The following is a 20,402-nucleotide window of genomic DNA, read 5'->3' as shown; positions in this document are numbered from 1 at the left end:
GCCAGTAGCCCTCATCTGGTCTCAAAAGCTTTATTAATGTAACTCAATTTGGCTCAGAAATCACTCTGACCACTTCTTTACCCCTACTGTGAGACATTATCTTATTTCAGGTTAAGTTAATAACTGACCAACTAAATATAAGACACTCCTTAAGCCATTTAAGTTTTGTCTTGAAGGCTGGAAGATAAATGAGTTTAGAAGTAGTTTTGTTACACTGACACTAAGTAAATCACTACACTTTTCTGTGTATATAAAGTTTAAGTTCACTTGAAGAAATGTCAAGTTACAGTGGTTCAAAATCATATTGTCCTTCAATCAAGCCACAGCAACAGGCTGAGCGCATGCTTCTGTAAAGTAAAACACCACAGCTTAAATCTTCGTTTGCTAGTTAACCTACAGATTAACCTGTTTCATTAAAATGTAAGCCACTATGTGTTACCTTGAAGTCAGACTGACCTGAGACAGTGTCTGTGGTCAGTTGGCACATCTCAGCTGATGGGGATAATCGGTTAAACCACTCACTATTTCAAAGTGGCTTCACATGCTAAATGCATTAACCATTTCCATATTTTAACTACTTGAAGGTTGAAAGGCATTTCAATGTGAAAATTTCTCATAGCTCTGATGATAAGCTTGATTCTTTTGCAGTCTGCCTAAAAGCAGTGGAATTCACCTCTTGGAACAGATGCACAAATGGATGTGTCTTTGATGTGTTTAGAGCTACAAAAGTTTGATGTTTTCAATTAAAACAAGTGCTATTTACTTCTATACTTACAGGTAATAGAGCACTTTTGACTTTTACAAAGTGCGTGTTATTAAAGCACTTTGCTAATGTACAAAGGCACTTTCATAAAACAAGGAAGAAAAGAAGCAGTCCTCTTTTAAACTGTCTCTGGAAAATGAGATGAAAGTAGAAAAAAAACTTGCAAGAAAAGAGTTCTTTAACAATAAGAGAGCTGTCTTCAGCTGTTCCCATGTATGATTTCAGTCATCATCTTTATGCCTAGAAGCACTTTTATAAACATTTGTAACAATTTAAACAGATTCTATCACTCAAAACCTTTCACACAAGGGCTCTTCACCCTAACCTTTTTGATGAGGCCAGAAAACACTTATCTTGTGGTTTCCAAGGTATTCCTAAAATAGTACAATGGGAAAATAATATGGTATTGTTAGGGTTCTGGAGTAACTATTACTGATTTATTACTTAATATCATTATTGAAACTGTATGTGGACCTCTTACTTCTGTGTATCTCAGTTTATTTATTTTCAGCAAATATTTCCTGTATTACGCTCTGGAATTGCATTTTTCAGGAATTTAGGTCCTGATTCAGCCAGGCACAGGATGAGTTTAAGTCTTTTCTGAAGCCATTTTCCTCTTTTGCACTTTTTCTTGTCCTCTCTTGAATCTAGCACTGATAAAGACAGAGTTCCATCACTCAGAGATTTGCACAGTCAGATCTACAACTCATAACTATCTGGTATGAGATGCCTAAAAACATAACTATTATGTTAGGTTTGTGGTGGCCAAGCTGAAGGAAGGACTGGTGTGTTTTTCTCCAAATCTTTCCTGTTAGGCCAAGAAAGACTTTTGTATTTCTTCTATTCCAAGTAAAGCTGAAAGGCTGTTTTATAGAGGGGAAAAAAAATGATTTCCAACAAAACACCTCTCAAATTGTGAGCGTCTCTAAAATGGCAGAGGAAAAGAAGTATTATTCTTCAGGTCATATAGCAATGTTTCCAGTAATGTGGCGTTTCTAATGGAGAAATCATCAGCAGAAATGTTGTTATTTTTCTGCAAAGACCTTTGTGCAAGATGCTTAAAACCTCTTCCATTTCAGTTTCAGAATAAGGCAAAAGGATGGGCACCTTACCCACTATCTCTTAAATATATTTATTGCTTCTCATATCTAAGAAAGGAGTTTTAACCTGGGAATGATGATTACACTGCATTATTTTGCTTCTGCAGTAGTACCTTCAAAAACAAAAGCACCCCATCTTAGTTTTCTATTAAAAACTAGATTCTGATGGCTTCTTCTTCACATCTTGTGCCATCAATCTTCCTGTCTCTAAATGATTTCTAGCTTTTCATTCTGTTGTGTTTTATTGTTTCATAACGATAGATTTTTCATCTCTTCTCATTGGCGTAAGTAGTCAAATAAATAGAACAAACAGCTAAAACAGATGTTTAGTACACAGCATGTAGAGAAGCGGACACAACGGAGTTTGTCTTGTAGGAGAATCTAAAAGCAAAGCTCTTGGTAGCTGGACTTCTAAGGCCAGAGTCAAAAAACACCTTTCAGGGAAAGGATGCATTTTTATGCTTCTATGTGTGCAAGCATTTATTTATTTATTTATTTATTTATTTATTTATTGTAGAGGAAAATGTCATCTCATAAAAGCATCAGCTGCAACCAGAGATGCTATTACAGGTTTTGTATTATTAGCATCCAAGAGTGCTGGGGGTGAGGAAAAGGTGCAGGAGCAGCAGGGGACTGTTGCCATAAACAGGATTTCACAGAGTCATGGGTCTTTCAGAGACATCTCCAGCTTACATTACTTCTAAAGTTAGCATTATTTCTCCATTCCAAATAATCAGAAATAAAACATTGGACAGCAAACACTCCCCCAGTGACTAACTGTGTTGTTTGGGTCTTTTTTTCCCCCCACTCCCCACACTCCCACTACTTTGCAGAGAGAAAAGACACTAAAAGTTCCTTCTGTGAGTTGCCAAGGTGCTCCCAGCCCATTGTGCAGAATCATTGTCAGGTTAAATTAGGGAGTACAGACTCCATGAGTGTAAAAAAATCAATACTTGATGGAAGATTGCTCCCCGGAAAATCTGTTTTGATTCCAGGATTAATTCGCGACCAAAGGCTTCTGCAAAATGACATGCCATTAGTCAGAAAATGAACACATTCTACCCTTGAAATTGGATGGAAATATGTCAGGTGATTGACCTATTCATTCTCTTCGCTCTCTGGGCAGAGAGAGTAGGTGTGGTAGCTGTGAATTAGGCCTGCGAACCAGGTCCATTTTCCAAGCAGTAAAAAAAAAAAGAGAAAAAAAAAAAAGTCCAATGTGAATTGCAAGTATTCTCTAGGCCATTGTTGTAAAGCTATTGCAAATGCATTCCGTCAAGGTAAATGCATTTGTCTGGAAGGCCTGACTCTCTTGTGTTTTCTAAATCTCAGAATAAACCATACTAAAAATCTTAAAATAAAGCAGGGATTTTTTTTCTTCTGCAAAAAAGGCTTGCAATATTAATGACAATGTAATTTGTTTGCCATATATAAAGTAACATTCCACCCCCCTCCCTTTGCTCACCAGTTTCTTCCACAAAAACTTTCACGAGACAAGTCCAGCGTTTGAGCTGCACTGGCTGGTCTGTGTTTAGGCCTCTCTGAACAGTCCCCGTGGCAATCACAGCGGCCAGCCACGAGCTGTGCAAGCAGCCTCCGGGATGGCTTCCTAGCACTGTGCAGCCAGTGCGCTTCCCTGCCTTGCAAGGTGCCAAACTCTAGGACAAAAGGGCATTTTAATCTTTGTGTTTATATATTCTGGGCCTGAACTATGTCTGCTTATACTGTTGAAACATGCTGAATATGTGGAACAGAAAGGTCATGACATGAGGTATTTGTATTTATTTATCTGGTGTGGAATTGCCAAGGTGAATCTAACCTCTTGGTAGATAGACTTTTCCAGTAGAGAGAGAAGTTACAGGCGGCAGCGTTAGACCTTGTATCTGGAGAGTGAGGAGGCTCTGTGTCACTCACAGTGACCTGACGGGAGTGTACTGAGAGAGGTTTGAGAGAGGTTGCTCCCAAATATATTAATGAATGCAAAATTGCTGTGGAGACTTAGCTCTTTCAGAAGGAAGTCACTACCAGAGTTTTCTGTTTGTAACCTCTCTGAAGAACATTGCCAGCTGGTACCTCACACTAGGATTCAAGCAATCTGGAGCTTTGCTTAAAAAACTCCAGGTAAACCATTTGTCGAGAGAAAATGCATGCACAGGCAGGTAGAAGAGAAGCAACAAATAAAATCACCAAACGGTATGTTGGCACTGACTGAATACTCAATTGCAGCATAATCCATCAAACTGCTAACCACTGACATATCAGGGGACTGATTCTCTAAAAATCGGACCCTCCTTTGGCTGTAATCCCCCTCCAAAAATGGCTGTAAAGTAGCTTCGGAGAATTTTGGAGTTGAAATTCTGCAGTTAGATTTTAATTGTGATACAGTATCTGTTGGCTTTCTCATAAAGATCCCACAATAAAGGTTGAATTTACTTACAAAAAGTTGTAAATTTTATGTCCAGTTCTGGTGATTCTTTCATTTAAATTTTGAAAGTAACATATTGTGTAAAGAGTCAGTCATTGAAGGTGATGATCCATATGTGATTACCCAGGCTGGAGTGTCAGTGTGTTGGCGGATTAGTTCTTCTGCATGAGGTCAAGCTAAGCCTTTCAACATGGCCATCAATATCTATGGGGGAAAAAAGATGTTTCCTAGCAGTACCACCGGAGTGGCTTGTGATGGTGATACTGGAATGCCCAACTAATCTTTGTTTCTCTGATGATCTCATGGACTCAGCATCTTCCAAGAAAACCATTCAGAATTACAACACTGAGCTGGAAACCAGCAGGAGACATTTTTTTCCCCAGATTACAGTGATCCTCACTGGCAATCCACTGCAGCGTTTCTATTATAAATGTGCACCAGACTAATACTGTAACTTTCTGGTCAAGCATAGAGGATCCTGTCAGGCATGTTACACAGAATTAACAGTTATTTCTACTTGGTGGGAACACTGGAGAAGTAAAACCATCAAAACAGCAGAAGAGAGTAATGTCCTATGTTAATATTATAGAGTAGGACCAGTTGTTCCCCCCAGAGTCCATATCCCAACCACACTAGCAGAGTCTTATCTTTAATCCAAAAGTCAGTGCAGTCACCGCTTCATTTGAAGAAATAATCACTTTGAATAGAATTTGCCTCTTCTGCCCTTTTCTCATCTGAAAGCAGGGTGTCACATTTTCTTGTCTTGGAGACAGAGTAACCTCACAGAGAGGGAGTCATCCCACGCTAAGACAGGAAGGGTGAACTGTCCTCCAAAGTTCCCTTCCTCTTCCTACTAACTTCAAGAGGAATCTCGCAAGATTAACTTAGACTGGATGCCAAAGCGCTAACATTAGATAAAATTAATCCCATTCTTCATGCCCACGTCAACACACCTGCAGAAGAAATATAAAAATGACCATCTCTCAGAGGCACTGAGAGGGTCCCTAATTAAAGCCAGTGTGCTGTTCTCAGTGGCAAAACTCTCACTGATTTCAGTGGAAACAGGAGCAATCCATGAAGTGTTTTGAACCCAGTGGATGCTGAATGTGATACGTTAAAAATGCCCTGGAGGCAATTTAGTTTTGATAGAAAGAGAAGCAACAGGCTTAACCTGCAGCAAAACAGGTTAGATTAGATGTTAAGGGAAAAAAACTTTCTTAGGGCAAGGCAGATGGATAGCTGTGCTTAAGACCCTACCTAAACAATCAGGAATTATTTAAATGCATATGATTCTGTTTCCAAACAGGAATTTAATTTTTATAACTCTGTAACGGTTTTGAAACTCTCTCTCCTTCGTTTTTGGAGGGTGTTCATCTACAAATTTATCATTGCAGAAGATGTGCAGGCATAGAAGGTGTGCAAGAGGTTTCCAAGTTTCAGTAGCACAAGCTGTCAGATATTATAAAGGTACTTTTGGGCTGCAACTACATTGTGGATGCACATTTCCAGAAATCTGCTTATCATTGACTTTATACTCCAGGCTCTTAATTATTCCGCTTTCCTTTTCTTTAAAGCCGTTTCTTCTTTCTCACTCATTTCCATCTCTCAGTTCTCTCATCTATATTGCTTGAGCTTCTCTGCCATTTTATATTTTGGACCCTTTGGGCATCTAGTCTCAACTCTAAGGACCACTGCTACAGGCTGAAAACAGACTAGTGTTCCTGAGCTATTACTATGCGAATAAAAGGTTGCAGGAAGGAGAGGCTTTGCCTAAACAATTTCAAGTTCTATTGAAATATTTCTCAGTGAAAAAAAAAACTAACTTGAGACTAATGAGCTAAGATTTTTTTTTTCTTATGAGAAGGCCACCATGACTGGGTTGTATATGAAAAAAGGAAAAAAAAGACTTGCATATGCAGTTCTTTGTGTGCTTATGTGCATCTCCTGCGGTGATGAGTCAGTAGAGCAGCTCCTTCTATTTTCGGTAGTTGTCAGCCAAGCTTCACTGTTAATGGATCTAGAACTTGAGATAAGTTGGCAAATTATTCTAAGAGTGTTGGTGGAGCTTGTCCTTCAAAGAAAAAAAAAATTGCTCCTGAGAGCATGAAAAAATACATTCAAATGATGAGTCGAAAATGGCCTTGGTTGATTATTTAATTAAGACAGCAAATTCTGTAAATAAAGCCCTTGACCATGGAGGTCTTCTAGACCTACAGCATTGAAATACATACTCTAAAGAACTCTGCACTACCTCATTTTCCTGTACACCCTAAATATTGGTAATGGTTTCTGGCCCATCTTTCTATCATTCCTATACATGGCCACAGCTATAAACTCATAAGTGTGGTCATCAACCCAAATTTTGTGATGTACAAATTCAAAGAAACACTCCAGTGCTTCCACTATTAACACCTTTTCTCCCTGTTCTCATCTGGATCTCTCATCTCTTCCATAACACAGGAGTGGAGTAACCTTCCCCTAGGACAATTCCTGTCCATATCACAGATATGGTAACCACCTACATTCAGTCCAAAATCCAAACTCATCTCCACTCGGCACTATGAGCAGCCCTTCCCTCTTCCTCCATCCATAATTGCAGGCTATGTGTCTGTCTCATGCCTGATCACGAACTCTTGAGCTCTCTGGACATCTACATTTGAATATGTGACACTTACAATGATCTGCTAGACACTTGAAATTTAGGAAAAAATATAAATTAAACTTTCCTGATGAATATGCCTAAAAAAAAGAGGTAAAGTTGGAGTGAGACTGAAATCTAGGTATCATTTTATTAAAATGCTATTAAAGATGCAGACATTTCTTTCAAAAGACTGAAAATGGACCTTGAAGCCAATGATTAGCAGAAGAGCAAAAATCCTGTAAAGCCAGAAAATTGACTGTATGGTACAATCAAGTTTCTTTGTGAAGTTCTAAATGCTTTCTTAGAAAAATCCCTATAAATTAGTGACTCTACAAGAAAATCTAAAGGAAGGTGAACTCTTGGCATAGCTTCCAATCACAGTTTGCACATATAGTTCATAACAGTTAATGACATTTTTCTTCTCTTCAATTTCACATAAAGAGATAAAAAGGAAAACTGCGAGAATTTGTCTATAGCATGATGGCTGTGGTCAATATCTTGCTATTTGCTCTGTCAATGCCATCAAAATATTGTTTAATAATTTAGAAGCAACCATGTAATTTTCTTCCCCAGTAGTAGCAAATTAGGCACTTACTAAATAATTGACAAAAATACTTAATTCTAGGGATGCCTTGAGGAACATACTATTAGTTGACAGTTTTTAAAACTTTTCCCTGCATTAGTGATTATATTTTTAAATTATTTTCATGCCAGTTCTTACCAGTGTAGAAAACTGCACAGCTTAATACTTCAACCTTCTAATTTTCAATAACTAACCACCTTCTCTCACAAAAATAGAGAGGGAATCATGCAGAGGATTCATGAAAAAGTAGATATAAGGGGGGAAGAATTCCCATAGGCAGGGGTATAAACTTTCATGCTCCATATCATAATCTATTAAGTTTACATGTCTATTTCTGTGAAGACATTGCAAAAACTAGAATTTCAAGGAGAAATGTCAACAATTTAAAAGAACTACAAATACAGTTTTCCAAGCAGCTTGAAAAAGACAGCTTTAAATAATGCAGCAAACTATACCCTTAAAAATCTTTATAAGAAAATCATGCCCATAGTTTCATGCAGTTGCCTTCTTCAGACAAAGAAGCTGAAATACTGATATCAAAATGCACTAAAAACACCTGTAACCTGGAAATGTAAGTAAAAGTTCCACATTCTCACAAAACCAAAGGAGTAATTCCATTGCGAAGCGATGGCTGATGATGAAGTGACAGTTGTACATGTAGGATTCTTCTTTTGGGAAGGAAAAATATAACATTTAGCTGGATTCAGCTGTGTCCCACCCACGATACTGAGGGGTAACCACCTCCTTTGTCTGAGGATTATTTTGGGTGACTGTGCAGTCTGAGCAAACAGAGCCAGAGGAATTGTATGCCATTGTCTGCTTGCACCAAAGGTGTTTCCAGGCATTTCAGTGAAAAGACTTATGTAGATGAGCTAGGCAGAGTTGCTCAGAAGTAAAAGGCTCAACAGTTATATTGGAAGAATATTTGATATTTTGCCCTCACTTATTTTTGCAAAAGCCTCTAGGAATAGAACTGGAGTAGATTGCACAAGCACGTTAACCAAGATCTCTCTAATTTAATTGATGATTTCCAGTAAGTAAACACTTTTTTTCTCCAGGGAAACAGATGTTGCTGAAGTATTTATTATACGAGTTCCAAGAACAAATCATTAAGAAACATAATTGAACTATTCACTTGGAGATTATTCATTTTCATTCTCATCATTCCATACCTTCTGTTTCACTTTGTTTTGTACACACAGAATCTTTTTTTTTTTCCTGGTCAGTGAGTTCAGCTTTACTAGTAGCTGGTCAGTAGATGACAGGTTAATGTTATAGCTAAGACTTCAAGTCTTTAGCTTCAAGCTCAAACACTGCAAGACCCTTTAGGCAACTTGCTCCCTAAAATTTGGCACCCAAGTGCTTTTGGGGATCTTGATTGTGTACACTAGTTTTTTGTCTTAGTGATTATTTCTAAGCAACCTCTGAAAACAGCTGGTTATCTACTCTGCAGAGACACTAATAGGGAATTTAGAGAATTATTACTTGCTCAGATGGTGGGAGAGAAAGCAAAGGAGCAAGAACCCAGTTCCTTCCTTCTCTCAGTTTCACCAGATTTTTTTTCCAGTGTAATGCAGTTGATTTTAATTACACGGTAATGAAATTACTTTTCTACCCATGTCACAGAGCTCAGAGTCCTGCCTTACATATTGTATGAAACCCACGTAACCTATGAGGCTCTGTTGTTGAAAGCTCAGATATTTTTATTTCTTCTGTTCATGGCTTTGGCTGTTCTGACTAACTGCCAGGAAAGTGAAGGGGTGTGTTAGCTGTTACTTTGTTTTTTAAAAAGAAAGAAATTCCCTATGCTTAAAAACGTTAGTATCTAAGTGGTACAAATTACAAGCCTTGCCATTCACACCTTACTGAGGTAATGAAGTGGAACAAGGGTAAGTTGCCATCTGCTGCTGTTTGGTTGTAGACAGTTTTCTGCAAGACTAAGTTAACTGGTCAGCAGCACATCTGTTTTTCCTGTGATCTGTGATGCCTGTAATTGCCCACTGCAAAAATATAAAAGCATTATTTTAAGATGAAAATTGAGAATTTGAAGCAGAATGTTGGAGGCAGCGAAAGCTGGCAGGGTGTCTCTGAGACGGCAATTTCCAGAGCTTTCTTACGTTCCACCTCTGGCTGGTATCTTAGAGGAACTCAGTGTCTATGTTTCAATAAGACATTGTGGTCTCTGCCTTGTAGGCTGGAGAAAGAAAATTTTTAGTGATTCTACAGGTTCACAGAGATAGGACAGAGTCAATATTTTTTATGTTTTTGTTTTTCAAATAGGCTAATTAAACTGCTAACATTTGTCACAGCAGAGTTCAGCTTTAGTAGATCAGTAATAGCAACTCATTATCATAAAACACCTTCAGAAAGTAGTCAGAAGTATTACTAAGATTTACAAATCTAAGCAGAGTCAGAAGTAATTTTTCATCTGCTTTTAACGCTTTTTTTAAGAAAAGGCTCTACCTTATCAATAAGGCATGTTTTAATGTAATTGTTCAAAAGCCATCCTTGCTGTAGATCTGTTGAAAATCCTGTGGTTATAATAGGCTATCCAGTTTGATTTGGGATTGGGTTTGGGGGGAGTGTTTGCTTTTGTTTGTTTGTTTTGCCAATATGGGTCCTGGGGAAAAAAAGGATATAAAAATGAGAGTTTTAAAGTAGTGAATTTACAGGGGTTTTATGAGATCCTCCTGAAGGGGAGGTATTACCTTTCACACTTAGGGAGTTTGTGTTCCAAAGATAAGAAATGAGCTTTCTTTTTAAAGACAAAATAAATTTCCAAGAATCTCAGGCAACGGCCTGATTTGAGCAGCTAAAGCTGAATCCATGAGAAAATTCATCCACATTAACAACATAGCTTTGCCCTTGTCGTCTACATATGTTATGCATCCACCTTTAGCAACAAAAAAGCTGGACAAAAGCTGAGAATAAATGATTCCAGTACAACTGTGTTCTTAAAGAAAACATCATATGATAAATAAAATACTTGGTCTTAGTCACTGCAAAAAGTATCCACTATATTATACAGCTGTTTGTGGCTAACCTACCTCTCTCAGACAAAGATATAGGCAATATTTGTCTTATTCACTATAACAACTGAGAACCAAGTAAGTTTAAAAACAGAAATAACTATAACCATTCCCTTCGATGTGTTTCTTGTAGGAAAGAAACATGGGTAGCATATAGATTTTACTTTTATGTGTATGCATGAAAATTGCTAAGGGAAGTTAAACTGAAGAGATTAAACTATGGTCATTTTTATGTCTGCTTTGGAGCCGTTTTCACAGGGTAGGTCCAGCTCAGGTGTAAATTTCATCTCTCATACTTATAACTGGTGGAAATCACAAGTGACAGATCATTGTCAGTCTGGGAAGCAGTGGATTGGTGAGGAGGCCTTGCTCAGGACACTGGGTTGAATAAGGAGGTAAAGCATGTGCTAAATAACAATTGTCTCAGTCAAATAAATCATTTAAGAAGCTAGTAAAACCCTTTAAAAGGCTTTAAATTAAAATGTCAGTGAAAAGATAATTTCTTAAAAATAGTTTTCTTCTGGCTTTTTAGAACAATAGCATAACTTTGGAAGGAGGTTTGGCCACCCTGCACCACCCTCAAAGCAGGACAGCTTCAAACTTTAAGAAGCAAAGTATACAGCTGGTTGGTGAAATTTTTTAAAGTACATACATTTTTGGGAATCATTTTTGCCTGTAATTTATTATTACACTGTCTTGTACTCTTTTTGTCTCCATCCTCCTGACTTCAGTAGTAAAAAAAAGAATACAGTGGAAAAGGAAAATCTAAAGCTGTTCTCATTACGATAACTGTGAAATGACACTTTTATGATTCTAGCACATATTTTCTATATCATAACCATGTCTAGTTTTGTTTGGTTTTCTCTGACTTTCTCTATCCCAACATTTCCTGGATAACTGAGCTAGTGGTGGTTTCAGCTGTTACAATGAATGGGCTGTGGATCCAATTATACTGAGTATATTGTCACTCCTTGTTCCCCTCGCCATATTCATTCTCTCACCCCCCCAAATGAAAATAAACAAGTTAGGAAAATTAAGTCTCTAACTTTTTGGGAATATAAGCATGCAGTCTGTTAATTGCAGTGAAGGTATTTCAGAACAGAAGGCTGGAAGCTCTCAGAAGTTCTTCTTGTGAATAGATCCAGGGAGAGATGAGACCAATGGCAAAGCCTTCAGGGACACCTGTGACAGATAAGAGAGGGATGTAGCAGACAGTGAGGGAGACCTTACAAATACGGTGGAAATAGCTAGAGCAAAATCAAGAGAGACCAGAAAGGAAACAGATTACGAGAGGGGAGAGACCAGTAGTGTGAAAAGCAGCCAGAAGACTAAAGAGGAAAAAATAGACAGGAAGTTCTGGGATTTGCCCAGGAGGAAGACTTTGGTGACCTTTAGCAAGAGCAAACTCCTGTCGAGTGCTGGGTTCACAATTAAAAAGGCATAGATCAGATGGAAAGCAGGAATATTATCAAGGACTTAAGTGACTGGCTAAAGAGGAAGGGTTGTCTGCACAAGGCTCACAAAAGCATTGTATATACTTAGGAAGGTAAAAACACACATTTGTGAGATAGCTGCTAGCTCAGAGTTGTTAGCTGTCTTATTTTCCAGCTCTAGCTTCTATGGCTCAGTGAAAGTGTAGCTAGCTAGACAGGGTTTGAATAGGAACCACTAGTTAAGGCAGAAGCTAAATGACAAGGGAACAAAAAACTTCTGAGGATCATTTAAAACATGTATGTAGAACGTACACGGTATTATATATTTTGCAAATGAGCTTGCATGAATACCACAGCCGAATTTGTGTTTGGCCATAAAAAGGAGAAATAGCACACCTAATTTCTGAGCAGACACTGGTAGCGTTAGAAGCCATACAGAGTACATCATTTTGTTACAATATAAATCTTTGCCCCCCCCCCCGCCCCGATGTTCCTTGTTCCAGTAATCATTTGTAGTGAAATTCCAGGGAGAACAACTAATAGAGTCACAGCAGTACACCTGCATTATAACAGGAGGGGACTGTGGTTACCAGAGGAGAACTTAAACAACTCAGGATTAAGTGATGCCCTAGCTGTTCTAGTCCACACAAAGACCTCAATGGACTTAGGCAATTCTGGTTTCAAAATGATCCACCACCCACGGAATTTTCACAGTTCTCTGTGTAGAATAATGCACTATTGGCTCATGAAAAAAAAGGAAAATGACTGGTACTGTCCCAGTTAGAGGGTCTCACTGTCAGTTTTGCCATCCCCTGTTATCCAGTATGACAAGAATATCAACATGACCTCAATTGAACTATCATACTGTGTATCTGGGCAGATTAACCAGTAATAAGCAGCACACTGGATAGCATCAGGTAGGGTTTGTTCTGCCTATGCTTTGGAGTTTTGGAAGGTGGCACCTGTTCAATCAACATTTGTTCTTTGCAGAATCCGTTGATGGGGAAAGTTGCAAGGGTCATTTTTGTAGATGTAATACATAGGGGTAGAAGGGTCTACGCTTGCTACTTTCAATGCCCTGTTATCTATAAAGTTGGACTACTGTCACTGCATATAAATGGATGTTTCCACCTCTTCTCATGAATGTAAACATAAGCTATCTCAATAGGCTACAACTAAATATTCCCCTTTTCACCTCTCACAAAATAAGACTTCATTGCAATAGAAGATGAATAGACCAATGTGCTTGACATGAACCCAGATATTAATAAGGAACATTCTTAGTACACTTCCCACAAGATATGGTGACATTTTTGTGAAAAACAGAAAAATAAAACTATATTGCAGATATAGTTTTGAACTAAAACACTATCACTGCTAATGTGAGGTAAAATTGTCATATTTATACTCATGGCTGATTCTACACTTCAACTTTATCCTTGAGTTCTTGAGTGTATATCCATGGAAAGATCATGACCTAATGCTGATCAATATATACAAAAATTGATTCACGTCTAATGTAACTCTAGTGCAGTTGATGGGCTACGTCCATTTGTGGTGTAACTATGATGACATCAGTACAGGTATTTCCAGGATAAGTCTTGCCTTGCTTCAGTACAAAGTCTGCAAAAATGTAGGAGAGTGTTGTTAGAAGAATTCATCACTTAACAGTGTTTCCTGACCACATCGTAGAAGTTAGCACTTTCAATGTTTAATTTCTTTAGACAACCAGCAAGTTCAGCTCCCATGTAAATGTTCTAAAACTCAAAGCTGGAGGGCAAAGAGGTTTGTTTTAGGGGCAGCATGCAGAAGTTTAAATTTGTTGTAGATAGAGCAGAGTTGTTTGAAAATGCATCAATAAAGCAATGATGTGGGCAGAAAAATGGCAATGAGAGGTAGAATTCAGAACAATACAAGCACACCTTTATTTTCCTTTTAAATTGATATTGAAATGAATGTACAGCATAATAGGTAAATTCTCGTCATGTCTAACAAGATATACAGCTGTCTCATGCAATTTTTCCTACCAAGTTCTTATCATGAGTAAGGCAGAGCTGGATTTTTGATTGCTCATTTGGTAGCCATGAAAGGCCTTGACAGATTCCAGTTCCTTTTCATGCAGTTTTCTGTCAGTACAAAGAAAACTGACAAAGAAAACAAAAGCCAACTGAGCCTTGGCCATGACTGATAATTTCTCCACATATGTAAGACTTTCCAACTCAATGGCTTTACAGTTTCTACCATCTCAAGAGAAAAGACATATCAGAACACTGTCTATACCCTGGCAATTTCTCTCTCCTCAGTAGCCTATCAAGAGCTACTGAAAAATCATGAAGCATTTCTGTATTGAGCTAGGACTGAAACATGTATATAGAGGTGCCACGGCTTTCCAAATTCTCTGATCTTTCTGTCAGGCTATCAGATGAAAGGGGATTTGAAAGCATGCCCATTTAAACCCTTTTCGAAAAATATTTACTATTATTACTGAACTCTGAGATTTCCTGCCATTCCCACAATTGAACATTGTAGTTCCTTAAGCAATACTGTCTTCAGCAGAGATTTGGACCTAAAGACAATCAGAAACTAAAATAATACCAATGGATGGTTTTTCCAGGTCAGTCTCCTCCCAGCTGATCAAAGAAAATTATTATGTGGTCAACATAGCAGGCAGAGACTATTATTTGGCAGCTCAGGACTGAACTGTATGTTTATGGTTTAAAATGGAGGTTGACAAAAACCATCCTGGAGCTGGTCCCTAGCCATTTTTCTACCCTTTCTCCTCTACTGTTTCTGTTTATAAAGTTACATGATAGCAATACACATCTTAAATGTTCTTTAGTCTGCCTCCAACATGACGACAACTGTCAAAAAGATGTCAGAGCTGTATTTGAGAGCCTAGATGTTGACTGGAGATGTTCACACTAGTAGACTGAGAGATATTCTCTGATTAGCAAGCTGGGGTGGGAGTGCACTCACGTGGCTGCTCCATGCTGAAAGTCATAACCTCATCTTGCAGGATCTATTTCTGAGCTGCTGCTGACTTCATTTTTCCAACTCCTTATTAGGGCTCTATGTGCATCTTGCAGATTAGAGGCAATTCTCCCTCCATAATTCAGCATTTCAAGGAATCTTTGCACCTTCTTACTTATCTATCAGAGCTATGTTAGTGATACCTTCAGCTTTATTGTGATCTACATGTATATCTTTTCCAGGTATGTTACTTCCATCATACAGGATTTAAGTTTTCTTTAGTTCTGGTTCTCTCCATAGTTGCTCTGTGCCTCCAGCCATGCTCAGCTAGTGTTTTCTCTCAGATCAAAACGTCATTCCATTAAACCTTCATGCCTTCCATCCCATCAAAATATTGATGAATTTCCCCATAAAACACCCTGGGAGCTGAATACATGCCAGTTCCACTTGCTGTTTTTGCCAGTCTGAAACTTTGAGCTCTGCATGATTTTCTGCCTCAGGTGGCTCATAGTGGTTTGGATTTTCTTATGTCTTCAAGTTCAGAGCACTGACCATCCTCCATAGTATTACTGTGGACTGGTTGATTTTCTTTGCCTGGTGAACTCAAAATGTTTCATGAGGGGTTAATTCTGATTTTTTCTGTAGTAGCCCCCAGAATTTTTTGATTCTGCTCACAGACTCACCTCCTGCTGGGAACATATGTAGCCCTTAAAAATTGTTCTTCAGCCTCAGTTCTGTCACAGACTGTTCTCTGGTTTCACCTTCAGTTCATCTTTTTCACTGTTTGTAGTTGTGCAGTGCCATACTCTCCAAATTTCCTTCTAATGGTCGTAGCATTGCTTTACTTTTGTCTGAGCTACATGGAAATTATTAGGCACATAAAGCACTTTAAAGACAGCTATTCTAGAAATAGGGCAACCTTCTAACTGATTTCCTCTGTTGCTGGCATTCTAATACAGATACTTGCAAGCACAGCGTGACATGCTATTTAAAACTTCCTGTGAGTTTTCCAAATCTCCAGAGAGTTTTGGCTCCAATGGAGCTTTTAGTTGCTCCATTCTTTCACTCCAGCTCTGCTCTTGTTCCATTTTACAAAGACCAGGAGGTGATCAGCAATCATTCAGAGCTTACCATTCCCACTGGAGTTCTGCTTAATCTGATTGTTTTTGCCAGCTGCTTTGTGCACAGTCAGAGGGAGCAAAGCAGCGAGGACTCTTGCCATATGCCAGGAAGGAAGGCACAACTGCTGGCATGAAGGAAGTCACTGGGAGCTCTGAAAGGAAGCAAGTAAGGAATGGCAGCTCCCGGTGGGTGATGGAGAGTGATGATCAGCCCCTGACTTTGACACATGCCCTCAAATCAGTAAAGTGTGCAGCCCTTGATGCCTGTTGTTTCATGTACATCAGCTCATTTCTTAGCTGAAGAACAGCTGCTTTGCAGCTCATGTTCTTGTCAATCACAAAAGAGCCAGGCATTCACCTGCTACCGTCAGGGCCCTGTGGGCTCTAATAGCCCTGACCAGCCTCACCTGAAGCCTCCCCACACCCTCTGCCCATTGGCCCAGGAGCCCTATTTCAGCTCAGCCCAGTACACCTCCTTCTTGTCTAGGTTGAGTCACAGGAGTGCCTGTCTTCATTCTTGAGTTTGTCCTTGTTTCCTGGGTGGAGCTTGGATTTGTGTTGTAGGTAGCTGGTCTCCAGGCTTGCCTCCTGGATGGACCTGGGACTTGCAGTGCAGCCTTGTTTTCCAGCCCTGTCTCTGGCCAGACCCTGGACATGGCTTATTTCCTCACCATGACAGAGGTTGTTGATGGATCCTGTTTCAAACCTCCAGCTCTGCTCACCCAGCTTGGGCCCTGTGGGATGCTACCCTGTCATGAGGGTCTCGCCTGCTCTGGGGTCACCTATGGCTGCTGGCTTGGCCCCTGTCGTGGCGCAGCCCTGCTCATGCTGCTTTCTGACAGCTACAATCTCTTCTCTCCCTGCAGAAAAGAGCAACCTTACACCATGGCAACTCCTGATAAAAGACCTACCTGAGTTGTATGGGTAAGTAAGTCAATGCAAGGAGTTTGATCTCTAGTTATGTGACCTTTACTCACCCTGGATCTATGCAGGGGCCATAAAATACAAATTTTCATCTGTGCTTTTTCAGTGAAAAGAATTTATACTTGCCATGTTAGATGACCCAGAGTAAGATTGGCTGGTCTGTACTTTCCCACCCTTATATCAGAGGGGAATATGGCCTAAACATGTTCAGCTCAAACACTTCCCAGCTGACATGTGTTGAGCTGAGATATAACAAGATTAAAACTAGCAGAGGGTATAGCTGAGGGAATTGGGAAGGCAGGAGAAGTTCTGTGACAACTTTCTCAAATGCAAAACTTTAGTCTGAAGTCCCCAGGGAAGACTGTCAAATCTCACTCCACAAGCACAGAAAGGAAGGGAAGAAAGCAAGCTGCTGTCCTTAATGTAACAGCATCTGGAGAAGCCATGCTAACAACTGAGAATAGTTGAGAGGAAAGGCACATAACATGCAACAGGTTTTTCTAAACGTAGTTGGGAATGATGTTGCAGTATAGAGACTTCACATATAAGAGAGTCCTAAACGAGGTTCCTGCTGGGATGGGTGTTTGCCCAGCAGGGAGAAGTCACAAGCAGTTAAACAGCCATCCGAGACAGGAAGAAAATCATACTTCTCATTTCAAATATTATATCCAAACATTCAGTTACAGAGCTACCAGAAATAACAGCACACATAGTAGCAGTGGAATCCTGCATTTAAACACGTAGTTTTCTGCTAATAGGGGTCTACAAGTAAGTTTCCTCTGACATGTAATTAAAGGCAGTCAGCCAGATAGGCTGCTATTCCAGTTAAGAAATTTTTACATGAGGTTTACTCTGAAGCCATATGAAACACTTCAATGAATGCCAAAGGAATTCATAAAGATTTTTGAGTTTGTTTCTAATGTAGGAATGTGTTTGACTTATTACCTATAATATTGTTGCATCAAAATAGGGCACAGGAATTTCCATCTGATGATAGCATCTGTTAATATTTCTCTAAAGCATTTGTTGATTCAGCCTTTCATGATAACAATAAAACTTGTGAGGAAAGGGTGATATTGGTAGTTTCTATTTGTGAGATTTCCCTGTGTGTCTGTTCACAAATTGAAAAATATGTGAAATACAAACTTCTCTGTTTCCTCTCTAATTCTCATCTAGAAGAAATTTTTAATTCTGAGTTTCTAAAATAGACATTTAAATTTCTGTGATTTTAAGAACAGAATTATAAACAGTTCTGTCCTTGAGCAAAAACAGAGAAAATGTCACTGTACTTCTATCTGTGTTGAAAAAGTAAAAAACAAATAAACAAACCCTAACACTAAAGAGCCCTGTGAATTACTTTTCCTGAAGTCTACAGATATTACAATAACTGTCATCTGTTAACATTGGGTCTGTGTTTTACAGTTCTGCCCCCATAGGAAAATAAACGGAAGATAAAGCAGTATAACTGTTATACTAACTGAATGCATGAATAGTTCTGAGTTATTAAATTTAAACCCAAGTTTTCATGCCTTTCCTTGTCACTTCGTATGTCAGGTTTGCTATAGGATCTACTGGGTACTAATAACAAAACAGGAAAACTAAATAGACTTTTATTTATTATAAGTTACTACGAAATGGCAAATTGGGTGCTTTCTCTCCCCTCCCTCCCCCCTTTCTGGTCTTTGTAAAGATTCTCATCCTATTGCTTTGGATGTAGATACAATAATTTTGGTATGTAAAGCTATTTTTATGCATGTCTACATGGCATTAGATCTTTGATAGCAGTTACTGAAATCTGCATTTCTTCTTACTAAGGTTTTTCTACATTGTAGTCCACAGAAATAATCTATGCAGAAAGCACAAGCCTCTTAAAATGTAACACAATGTTATTCCATGCCATGTAAAGGCTGAGGGCCAGCTTCATTCTATGGGAACTTGGTGAGGAGCTTGACATAGGCTCCTCTGAGGAGCTAGTTAAAACTTGATTTTTTAATGTGGTGACACAAATTAAAAATCAAACTTTCCCGTTGTTTTGTGAAACTGAGTGAAGTGTAAAACTACATTTTGTACCACATTGGGGATCAGGTGCTTGAAGAGACAGCAAATAAGCACTGTGCTAACAGTGGTGAAACTGAAAATTTTTTGATGGTGGATTTGTTATTCTCCTGTCTACTATGGGTATGAACAGAAAGAGAATGTAAGAGGTAGGGCAGGGGAGGTGGAAATCAAAATTCCCATTTATTTTCCACTGGAGTTCAAGGCAAGAATCTTCTACCTCTTGTCCACTTCTTTAACTTTCCATTTCCTAAGTAGAGTTTAGTGATGGTTGGTTGGTTGGTTGGTTGGGTTTTTTGCTGGCAAAAATTCACCTTAAGACTGAGGTTTCTACCAGCCCTAGAATATCTCGCAGATGAAGTTTTAACAAAAGCCCAAAAGCAGGCAACAAAGGGGCCTTCTCTGAATTGGGCTGACCCTGTTACCATGTTTTTCCAGGATATTAAGTAGCCACCTAAATTACTGGTATAAAACAGCTTAATATCTCTCTTTGTTTCTGAGTGCAACCGTCTTAGTCATGATATCTGCATAGTCTCTAATTATAGACCTGTCTTACACAGATAGGAGGAAAAGCTCAGCCTGTTTTCCTCACTCTTCAGCGACAACTACAGAGAGCTGGAGTCAGGAGAGTGCTTAATCCCAATCTTACAGCACCACCTGCTGTTCTTTACTGTGCCTTTTGTTCGTTTTTAAATCTTCCTGTACAGGAACTAGTTAAACATGTAAATCAGAAAAATAAATTCTGTTTAGGTAGAGGGGAAAAAGTCCATACCCAAAACCTGTATGAACAGGAGCCTTTGTTATTGAGAGGCTGGAGCACAAAAAGTATTACACTTGTGATAACCCAAGGTTTTGTTCCCTAGGCCAGCCTTCCAGCCATGGCTTTGGAAAGAACAGTGTAAACAGAAATAATTCTCCCCCGAGCTGAAGGAACCACAGCACCTGCTCAGATCTCTGCCTCCTCCGTTGTGCTATTGTGAGGTAAATTCAGTCTGGGATCTTTCTGTCCATAAAGAAGTAGTATTCAGTGGGACAAGCACTAGCCTAAGTAAAAGTCTTGAGGTGGGTTCTACTTGCTGGGGCTGACTGTCCTCATGACCTAGACAAAAATCTTTGTTTCTCTTTGTCTTAATTCCCTCCTCTGTAAAATGTAAACTAGGCAGTGCCCAATGGATGGCGCGCTGGGCTAGGACTTGGGAGATCTGCAGTTCCTAGCTCTGTCATTCACCAGCTGGTTAATTTTGGGCACCATCTGGTTCCCCGGTTTCCCTACCTGTAAGACATGACCAACAGTTCCCAGTTTGCTAAGAATAATGCAGCTATGTATTGGTCCTTTGCTAACCCTCTGGGAGATATGA

At 39.1% G+C, this 20,402-nt stretch overlaps 1 long non-coding RNA gene across 1 annotated transcript; it reads left to right on the top strand.

Annotated features, from left to right (window-relative positions):
* The first annotated feature begins 16,567 nt into the window (after positions 1-16,567).
* Positions 16,568-20,072, top strand: LOC148057555 (uncharacterized). The gene is made up of 3 exons (XR_015699077.1): positions 16,568-16,746; positions 16,932-16,989; positions 19,908-20,072. It is a non-coding gene; the product is annotated as an uncharacterized LOC148057555 (long non-coding RNA).
* Positions 20,073-20,402: the final 330 nt, after the last annotated feature.

The sequence above is a fragment of the Nipponia nippon genome, unplaced genomic scaffold, assembly GCF_047370975.1.
Source record: "Nipponia nippon isolate SJK-2023a ecotype South Korea unplaced genomic scaffold, ASM4737097v1 scaffold_1, whole genome shotgun sequence".
Taxonomy (NCBI): Eukaryota; Metazoa; Chordata; class Aves; order Pelecaniformes; family Threskiornithidae; genus Nipponia; species Nipponia nippon.
Note: the sequence above shows the minus strand (reverse complement) of the source record. Positions and strands in the feature narration are given on the sequence as shown.